At 42.2% G+C, this 8,150-nt stretch overlaps 1 long non-coding RNA gene across 1 annotated transcript; it reads left to right on the forward strand.

The window, feature by feature from the left end:
• The first annotated feature begins 1,825 nt into the window (after window positions 1-1,825).
• LOC144281844 (uncharacterized) lies at window positions 1,826-6,744 on the forward strand. The gene is made up of 2 exons (XR_013350254.1): window positions 1,826-5,569; window positions 5,890-6,744. It is a non-coding gene; the product is annotated as an uncharacterized LOC144281844 (long non-coding RNA).
• The last annotated feature ends 1,406 nt before the right edge of the window (window positions 6,745-8,150 follow it).

Here is an 8,150-nt window from a genome sequence, read left to right on the forward strand (position 1 = left end):
GAATATCAATGTCCTCATCTGTAATATGGGACTATATTTCCTTCTAAGGGTGCTTGTAAGGCTCCGTGGGATGACACAAGTCTCCTAGGGCCATGCATGTCACAAGAAATGGGTCCAGAAATGATTGCCCTTTCGCCCCCTGGGGTGTCAACCAGCTCACATCATCTCTACAAAAGTAGAGAAATCTCCAACTACAATGATCATCAACTTAGGGCTACTTACCAAGAAAAGCAACAACATCAACCACAGTAAGGAAGTTAAAGATCTATATACTCCAAGAAGTAACAAATACAACGAAAGGCAGGTTAACTGAAAAACAGAGGTTTCCAACAAGCATGAAAAGTTATTAAAAGAGTTAATATCCCTATTATGTACTGAGAGCTCTGACAATTCCTCAAGATAACTCTAACAGTCCAATTATGAAATGGGAAAATACTATAAACAGTTTACATAAGATGAAATACAAATGGTCAATGAAGTGAGATGTTCCACTTTACCAGTTATTAAAGAAATACAAATTAAGGCAAAAGAGCATTTTTATCTACCAAATGAGTAAAGAGTTAAGAAATGGTAAAGCCCAGTGGCAGCAAGGAAGAAGCAACACAGAATTCTCATATTCTATTATTGGTAATTTAAATTGGTATCTCTTTTCTGGAAAACAAGTAGGGACTAGGTATTAAAAACCTTTAAAAAACTCCTTCACCTCCTTTGGGGCTAGGACTCTGCCTCTAGGAAATACTCAGAAATTCAGGCACTCATACGCAATGACATTCATTATTTATAATTGAAATTAAAAAAAAGGAAACAACCTGAATAGTCCATAGGAAGAGACTGGCTAAATAAACTATGGTACATCCATATGATATTATATTCCATAGCCATTAATAATTATATTTTCCAAGAATTATTAATGACATGGAAAAATACTTACTCTGTAATGTTAAATGAGAAAAGCAGGATACCAGACTATATATGTCATCATGCTGTGTAATCCTGATTATGTAAATAAATAAATATACACGTAGAAGGGCAATCAGCGAAGCAGAACAAAAATATTGTAGGGATTTTGCAGTTTTTAAAAGTTGCTAGCAGATTTAAGTTCCTACCAGTCACTGATGTTAAAGACAGAAGTCACCTTGGAAAAATGGTTCTTTGTTTTGGAGGTTCTTCAGTCACAGAAATGTAGGACAAATATCCACTGAATGTTCTTGTGGGTAATACTCAGCATGGGGTGTGAATGATGAAACTGAGAAGCAAAGTATTCTATTCTTATTATTATTAATTTTTAAGGAAAAAATACTGTTTTGTGGCAGGGTGGGTACATCTCTGAGAGAGATCTTTTTGATATTAAAGGATTTCTCCTTTCTTAGGGGAAGAACAGTAGGGAAAGCATGGTGGGAAGGTTTGATTCACTCGTTCAACGAGGAATGATTGCTCCATGCCAGGCGCTGTTTTAGACCTCAGAGCACGGTCAGTGAGGGTTGAGTCCTTGCTCTTGTGGGGCTTACTCTAGTAGGGGAGATAGACAGTCAGCCGGTGTGATAATATGTCAGGATATGGTAAATTCTACGGAAGAGAAAGAGGGCCAAGGCCTGGAGAATCATAGGGTGGGTGCTATTTTACGTGGGGGGGCTGGGACCAGAGAAGGCCTCACAGATAGGTAACTTTTGAACAGAGATCTGGAGGCAGTGAGGGAGGGAGTGATACAGGCGGGCGTATGTAGGGGGAGTGTTGCAGGCAGTGAGGACAACAAGGGCACAGCCCTAGAGATGAATGAAGGGGCAAGAGGGAGGGGTGGGTAGGGCAATGAGTAGGATCACAAAGACACAAGTACTTCGAATTGTGTTTTAGACAACCTCACCGAGATATAATTTCTATGCAATAAAATTCACCCGTTTTAAGAATTTATTCATTCAGTGGGTTTTGGCAAATGTCTGCACGCATACAACTGCCACTGAGATCATCACCCTTGTCCCCCTTTGCCGTCAGGTTGTGCCCACCATAGCCCTGGGCAGCCATAACGCTGCTTCCTGTCCCTGTCATCATGCAGTGTGCACTCGGGTCCAACTTCTTTTGCTCAGTGTATCCATTTCGAGATTCATCCATATTGTGTATGTTACTATTTTGCTCCTTTTTATTGCTGAGCAGTTTTCCTTTGTAGTATATATGTAGGGTATTTGTCCGGTCACCTGTTGATGACATTTGGAGTTTTCTGGTTTGGGGTTCTAGTGAATAAAGCTGCTTTGAACATTCTTGGCCACCTGTGGACCTACTACAGGCATTTCTCTTGGGTAAACCTCAGAGTAGAATTATGGGTCATGGGTTAAGTATATGTTCAAATTTATTAGAGGGGCACCTGGGTGGCTCAGGGGTTGAGCATCTGCTCAAGTCATGATCCCGGGCCCTGGGATTGAGTCCCGCATCGGGCTCCCCACAGGAAGCCTGCTTTTCCCTCTGCCTGTCTCTGTCTCTCTCTCTGTGTCTTTCATGAACAAATAAATAAAATATTTTAAAAAATTTATTAGAAATGGCCAGTCTTCCAAAGTGATCATCCATTTTACACATCCAGCGTACAGAGTGCCAGTTGCTCCACATCCTCGCCAACACTTGGTGTGGTGACTCTTTTGAATCACACCATGCAGTGGGTATGTAGCGGTATCTCATGTTTTACTTTACTTGTCGCAGAACCTCAGGCAGCTTAAGTTCCTTGAACTTTGGCTTCTTGTCTGTAAAATGGGGATAGCAATCGTGTGTCCCCCGCAGTGATGCTGTGAGGGTTCAGTGCCGTGGTGGGGGTGGGGGGATAGCTCAGTTCCGGGCCCGTGGCCAGTGCTCCATGGAGAAGAGATAGTTATGCCACCCCTCCAAACAGCCACCTCTTGTTTGTCATGTACCTTCTCCCATGCTGCTGGAACCCACTGATCCCCCTTGGTGACGGTTCCCTTTCTCTCTCTCTCTCTCTCTTTTGTCCCCTATGCCTGTCCCCTGACCTCTAAGCCCTGCAAAAGGGAGCCTCCAAGTCACTTAAACATCCTAACAATGTGGTTGGTCTCACCTCCTCTACCAAGTGCCTCTTCAGGGCTTTTTCCCAATGAACATGGTTTTTGCCTGAGCAGAATTTGGGGACCACTATTCAGATAATAAATAAGTTTCAGTGATCTAATTCTGCGAATTCTAACAGGAGTGAGGGCTCTCCCAGGCACAGGTGGGGTAGCGGGCAGAGACGGGGATCCAGAGGGGCCTCACAGGAGAAGGGCCTGTGTCCGCCCCGCTGGCAGCCTGCACCTAGCAGCCGTGACGATCCCCGCCCCAGCTCTGCTCATGTTTTTCTCAAGGAGATCTTGAATATTTATCATGTATTAGGTGAAAAAAAGAAGCGGAACAGGAGGAAATTGTGTTACTGCATATGAAATTTGCCTGAAAAGTTTCCACTTTCCTCTAGTTGGAAAATAGTTGTGATTTGAAATATGAAGCTTCTCTCCAACTTATTATCTCAGAGACGAGAATGGAAAATGATGCTCCTCGGGCTTCAGGTGGAAGCGCCCGAGGTGGTGGGCGTTTCCGGACACTGGGAATTGTCGGTAGAAATTGCCCCACACACATCAAAATTGTAAATGTCTTTTTTACTTGTCTTGCTGCTCCCCCCACCCCAGTTGGCCAATAACTGACAGGTGGGAGCGAGACTGGGGGAGAATCTGGCGACAGGCCACCGGGTCCCTGCGTCAGAATGAACACCCAGGTTTGCTTTGTCCCAGACACGCACTGGAAAGCAGCAGCCTTCACTCCATCCAGTTCCAGGATGGGAAGGATCCCGCTTCCCTCAGAGCAGATGCTTGTGCTTGTCTGGGCCACTCTTCCTTTGAGATTTGGAAGACCGCTGTGAATCCACGCCCCGAAAAAGCACATATACATACCAACTTGTGTGCCCACCTTGAAAGGTGTTGTGCGTTCCCTAAGCTTAATCCTTGGTGCACCTCCAGGTCAAAAACATTCTACCATAGGGGTCCCTGGGGGGCTCAGTGTTGAGCCTTCAGCTCAGGTTGTCATCCCGGGGTCCTGGGATCGAGTCCCGCATCTGGCTCCCTGCAGGGAGCCTGTGTCTCCCTCTGCCTGTGTCTCTGCTTCTCTCTCTGTGTCTCTCATGAATAAATAAATAAAATCTTAAAAAAAGAACATTCTACCCTGACATTAAAAACACTACAACAAAATCATGACAGGTACCATTTAGTGAGCACGTAGGTGCCAGTCACTACACTAAGCATCTCGTAAAGGCGTGAACACAAGCGACGGTACTTAGCATGATGCCTGGCACACAGTAGGTGCTCTTACCATTGCAGTTCTCACGCTATCCTCACAACAACCTTTGTTGCTGTCATTACCTTTATATTATACCTGCGACTCCCGAAGCTCAGAAAATAAGTAATTTGCCAAATGTCACCAGCAGTAAACAGCAGGAGTGAAGTCTTTCGGACTCTGGCCTTGTGCTCCTAGTGTTCACGTTGAAGGGGGTCCTCTTCTCTCCTTGCATAACCGCAGTGACTCAGCCCTTGTGATCACCCAAGCTGGGTGCCTTTCCACATCAGGATTGTCCTGACTCTTAGGGTTTCGCTTTCCTGGGGCCCGAGCCTACTCCCCAGTCTCGGTCTGGTCCTCTGTGGCTGCACAGCACACTGGTGCTACCACTGCCCTTCAACCGCTCCGTAAAGACTTGAGTTGTATCACACTTTTCTTCTGGCTCATTTCCCTCCATTGCCTCCCAGAGCCTTGCTCAAGGTCACACACCTTGGAACCAGTGGAGGCAGAATTCAAACTGTATATTAGTCTCCTGTGGCTGTTGTAACAAATGACCCTAAATTGGGTGGCTTAAAGCCACAGAAATACATTCCTTCACGGTTCTGGAAACTAGAACCAGAGTTAGGGCATCGGCACGGTTGGCTCCTCCAAGACTGTTCCTAGCCTCTTCCAGCTTCCGGTGACTGACAGCTTCCTTGGTTTATAGACACATCGCTCCAAACTCCGCCTCTGCCTTCGCACGACCCTTCTCCTCTGTGTGTCTTCATTCCATTAAGGATACCTGTCACTGGGTTTAGGGCCAACTATATAATTCAGGATGATCTAATCTCTACATCCTTAGCTGAGTTACATCAGCAGTGACCCTTTTTCCAATTTACATCACAGTCACAGGTTCGTGGTGGACATATCTTTTTTATTTTTATTTTTTGATAGGGGGCATCATTCAACCCATGACATTGAACTGGGCTCTTTCCAAAGCATTGTGATTGACTACTACACCCCAATGAAGAAATCTTGATGAAGAAAGCCCATCCCAGGGGCTAACTGTGATTCAAGGATTGAGTTGATCCTAGAATCTTTTTTTTAAAAGATTTTTATTTTTATTTATTTAAAAAAAAGATTTTATTTATTTATTCACAAGAGACAAGAGAGAGAGGCAGAGACATAGGCAGAAGGAGAAGCAGGCTCCTGTGGGGAGCCCGATGGAGTACTCGATCCAGGACCCTGGCATCATGACCTGAGCCAACGGCAGATGTTCAACCACTGAACCACCCAGGTGCCCCTTTAAGATTTTTAAATTTATTTTAAGAGAGAGAGCATGGGACAGTGTGCATGTGAGTGGGGGAGGGGCAGAGTGAGAGAGTAAGAGAACCTCAAGTAGACTCCACACTGAGCCCAGAGCCCACACTGAGCCCTGAGATCATGACCTGAACTGAAATCAGGAGTCAGACTCTTAATGAACTGAGCCACCCAGGCGCCCCTGATCTAAGAATCTTTTAAGAGAAATTTGTATTGATTCCTGTTATTTAGAAATTGGTAAAGACCTCTCATATGTGGCTGTGTAAAACAGTACTTTCCTCTCCCCCCACCCCCCAGAAAGCATTGCAAAGCAACAACAAAACGAAGGAGTCTGCAAACTTCATTTTTAGTGAAACTAGAAGGCAGGCCTAATCCTCAGACTCTAACTTACGTGAAATGAGGGCTGCCAAAGCCAGCTGAGACCAAGGAGGATATCAATGAAGGAAAGGGACACAAACACTGAACAGAGACATCTCAACAATGAGAGGGCTCATCGCTTGGATATCTCAAAAAGTCCTCTGAAAAAACATTATTCTAGTGGGCGCCATCCAGTATGTCTGGTGTCTTTCTGAAAAGGGGAAGTTTGGATACAGAGACAGACACCTACACAGAGAGATGGTGTGAAGATACATGGGAGAGGGCAGCCGTATGACTGGAGTGGTGCATCTATGAGCCAAGAAACACCAACAGTTGGTGTCAAACACCAGAAGTTAGAAGAGGGAAGGAAGAGTTCTCCCTTTAGAGCCTTCAGAGGGAGTGTGGCCCTGCCCATATCTTCATTTCAGATATCTGACCCCCAGAACAGCGAGACTATACATTTCTGTTGTTTTAAGTGCCCCCACCCCTGCCCAGTTTGTGGTATTGTGTTCTTGCAGCCCCAGAAAACTAATGCAGGTGGTAATGGGATTGCCATCTTAATATCAGATAAAGTGGAATTCAGGATGAAGTCATTAAATCAGACAAAGAAGGAGAACTTTCCAATTTTAATAATATAATCCAGTGTTTATATGTACTAATATAATGTGTACTTAATTGCAATGAAAATATAGTGTTTATGAACTCTCATAAATAAAGTGGCATCCATGTAAAGCAACAGAACTTATAAGAAATAGAAGGAGAAGCACACTAATAAAAGAGTCTACTTTTTTTGTTTGACAGACTAAGTGGATAAAAAATATAAATAAATAAGACCTAAATAATATACTTAACAAGGTATGACATGTATATGACAATGAGAGACAGAGAGAGAGAGAGCTCCTCTGCTACAATTTTCCTTTAAGTGCCCATGGGACATTTCAAAAACTGACCGTATATAAGGCTACACATTAAACCTCAATAGATCTCTCCCTCAAATAAAAATAGTACATCATTTCCATAATTCAGTAAGGTAGCAAATTATAAAGTCAGAAAACAAAAAGCCCCTGTTTTATAGGAGTAGAGGAGCAGGGCAGCAGGCTAGCAGTACCAGAGGGAAAATTGCATACCGAAAATGCTCCACCTTAAATTCCATAAACAAGAATGAGAAACAAAGCATCCAACCCAAGAAGTTAGAAAAAGAATAACACAACAGATCTAAGGAAAGCAGAAGGAATAGTTAATAAAATAACTTAAAAGAATAATTTAATTAGTTAGAAATAGATTAACAGTAGAATAAGTAAAATACAAAAAAAAGGTTTAAAAGCCAACAGTAAAATAGATGAATTTATAGTTCTAGTAAAGAAAAAAAATTAGAAAGCAAACATACACAAAATAAGAAACAATGAGGAGGAATTAACACAGAGACAGAATTAATCATAAAGACCATTTGCTCAGCTCTGTGAAAACAAATTTGAAAACCAGAATGGCTATGGAATTTTCTAAGAAAATATAATTTACCAAAGTGATTCCAGAAGACACAAAACATTCATACAGTTAGAAAAATGTAGAAAAAATGTAGAAAAAATGTAGAAAGTTGTCAAAGAGCTATATCCCCAAAAACATTAAGGTCAAATGGTTTCAGAGGAGAATTTTATCTGCTTTAAAAACATCCCAATATTGCAATATTAGTTACTGTGTTCTAGAAATTTAAAAGAAAGGAAAAACCAGACTGTTTAAAATAATTAAGCAATACATTGGTACCAGATCCCAGTGAAGACTGAACACAAAGGAAATGCTGGGCTAATTTCACTTATGACAATTTTCAAATCCTAAATAAAACATTAGCAGGCAGACTTAACACTTAAAAGTATGATAAGTCCAAGTGGCATGTACTCCAGGAATGCAAGGATAGTTTAACATTAAGAAACCATCAAAATGCTTCATTGTATGGAACTGATGAGAAGGAATGACCAATTCTTGATTTTAAAAAAAGTACTCAATAAAATATAAATAGATGGATATTTCCTGAAGATGAAAAAAGATCTATCTCTGCTCAAAAACCAGTATCATTCATAATGGGAAAATGCTGGAAGATTTTATACTAAAGTTATGAATAAGAGTGGGGGATGGGCAAAAATCAATAAAGGAGATTAAGAGGTAAACTTTCAGTTATAAAATAATAAGTCACAGAGGTGAAAAGT

This window comes from Canis aureus, chromosome 13, assembly GCF_053574225.1.
Source record: "Canis aureus isolate CA01 chromosome 13, VMU_Caureus_v.1.0, whole genome shotgun sequence".
In the NCBI taxonomy this organism is placed as follows: domain Eukaryota; kingdom Metazoa; phylum Chordata; class Mammalia; order Carnivora; family Canidae; genus Canis; species Canis aureus.